General features: G+C 45.5%; 1 non-coding gene across 1 annotated transcript; it reads left to right on the plus strand.

Moving 5' to 3' along the window:
* The first annotated feature begins 2,067 nt into the window (after positions 1-2,067).
* On the plus strand, positions 2,068-2,139 carry TRNAE-UUC (transfer RNA glutamic acid (anticodon UUC)). The gene has a single exon. It is a non-coding gene; the product is annotated as a tRNA-Glu (tRNA).
* The last annotated feature ends 320 nt before the right edge of the window (positions 2,140-2,459 follow it).

Here is a 2,459-nt window from a genome sequence, read left to right on the forward strand (position 1 = left end):
AATCCATTAGTTGGATGGTATGGGGCAAGTCATCTTAACCTCCTGGATGTTTTTGAGGTTCCAGCCTTGAAAATCCCCAGTTATCTTAAAGATCTAAAAGTTTCTTAATCGCAAATTCTGAATTATTAAAATACATAAACTTTGCAATAAAAGAAAGAACAGTGATATATTAACTTCTAATTTTTAAAAAATTACTCAAGTTTATACTACCAAAAGAAAGATAAGGAGCCTGATGTCCTCCCTGCTCTGTAAAATAAAGCAGAATACTCAAGCTTTCCCACTGTACTCCATTTTCTACCAAAAACAAAAACACAACCATTGCCTAAGAGTCTTAATCACCTACTTGAAAATTCTTTTCCATGTCTCTCACCCTTAGCATTTTAGGAATGTGTGGCATTGCTTAGGATAGTACTCACAAGCCCCCTGCAAGGCCTAGAAGGCTTTGCCGTCAGGTGGAGATGAGCAGAGTGGGAAGCGCAGGCCTGGGCCACACACTTACGCTTTCCTGGCTTCCTGGAGCGGGAAGGGGCTGGGAAAGATAGTCTGCTGAACATGGCAGGGAGTGACAGCATCCCTGTTCACGTGTCAGGTTGGTAATAAATGGCCTTGGAGTTTGTGCTGTGCCCCTTTTTCTCCTGGTGTGGGAGTGCAGAGACAGCCCTCCCTCAGATGCTGCTGTCTCAGGATGCTGGGCCATCAGCAACATGAAACTGAAGATGCTGGATTCAGTGCACACCTTCCACATTTCCATGGATAATTGCTAAGGTGCCCCTCCTCCTGCCCCAGAAAGGGACTGTGCCCATTTGCATTGTCTGAGCCTCCCTCCTCACTTTCTCCCTGACGCTGGATATCATAACATTGTTTTCAAATTGTGTTGCCATGGTTACCAATGAGACTGAGTTTTTCTTGGTAGCTTAGGGACCTGTTGGTCTCTCAAGGCCTTGTTCTTGTCCTGGGCCCCTAGCCTAACCCTGTGGGTGTGTTCACCCCTGTGCTTAGGGTCGGCTGTACAGTAAAGACAGTCACTGTTTCCTCTCAAACACTGTCTTCCCGTCTGTGACTTGTCTGTCGACATTATTTATGGGTCATCCCACAAATGTTTTCCATTCTTAAAAGTTTATACATTTTTAATCACAGACATTTGAAATTCTTAGAGATCAAGAATCTCTTAATTCCTCCACCGTTCTTGGTTTTCACTTAGAGGGATCCTGGCCCTTACTGTCCTAATCTTCACCTGCTTCATAGCGTATCTGTTACTTTCAGTGCCGTGTTTCTTCCAGCTCAGCACGTGAAAAGCAGTTCCAGAACAGAACCAGTTTTTAAAGAAATTAAAAACAGAACCGCTTGGTCATAAGCACTTCAGGAAATCCTGACAACGTGCCTCCCTAATCGAGTTTTATGAGTTGATAAGAGCTTCCTTTTCCCGTACATCGTTGCTAGCACTTGACACGTTCACACTTGTTTATTGGCAGAATGAATGCTATCTGGGAGCCAGAGAAGGGTTTTTTATTGTTGTTTTCCCAAATGCCCTTAGGCCTTGGGGCTCCACTGCAAATAATGGCCTGTAAACAAGTCCTCACTTTTACGTTGCAGTGTTGTCTATTATAAATCATGGGTAGTTTCTTATCCATATAAAATCTTTTATATGAATTGTACATGTTTACCTCCAGGGTTTTTTTTTTTAACTTTTATACCCCAATGTATGAGCTGCTAACGTAAGGCAGTGTGTGGGTTTTTTGCCCTCACGGTTTCGGGTGTCTTGTTGTGTTTTCAGTAATGTAAGGGCCATCCCTAAACAAGATCGGTGTTTCCGCGGAGCCTTCCGGCACCGGTTGCTGGACACGGGCCCGGCTGCAGCCTTGCTGGGCGGGGAGCCGGGGTCGGAGTCAACCACCTGTCGCTGGCGGGGCCCCAGATTCGCCGGGGAAGCTCGGCGCCCACGCATCTTGCCGATGAGAGGCCGCGCAGGCGCAGAAGGTAGCGCGATGAGAGGCAGGACTGAACGCGAAAGGCGGAAGCAGACAGAGATGATTCAATTTACTCACACGTAAGCTCGTTTATGTCGTCTCCCACATGGTCTAGCGGTTAGGATTCCTGGTTTTCACCCAGGCGGCCCGGGTTCGACTCCCGGTGTGGGAACGCGTGGCTGCTTTTTAGAATCCAGGTAAAAACTTCATTGCTACACGAATGTAAGTCTTTCTTAGGAAGAACGCTGCAATTGTAGAAAGCACTCTAGTCAGGGAGAACGTTCAGGCTGACGACAGACAGACAGACGCTGTGGTTCACGGACCAGAAAGTCATGGTTGTACAGTCGGTGTTAATTTTGACCGTCATGTAATTCATTTGAAATGTCACAATATATAATCGTAATTAATAGTGGTGAAACTATGAGACAAAGGAATTCTCTTTTTTTCCCCCCAGTTTTATTAAGGTATAATCGACGTAAACATTGTGTAAGT

Source organism: Manis pentadactyla, chromosome 18 (assembly GCF_030020395.1).
Source record: "Manis pentadactyla isolate mManPen7 chromosome 18, mManPen7.hap1, whole genome shotgun sequence".
NCBI classification, from domain to species: domain Eukaryota; kingdom Metazoa; phylum Chordata; class Mammalia; order Pholidota; family Manidae; genus Manis; species Manis pentadactyla.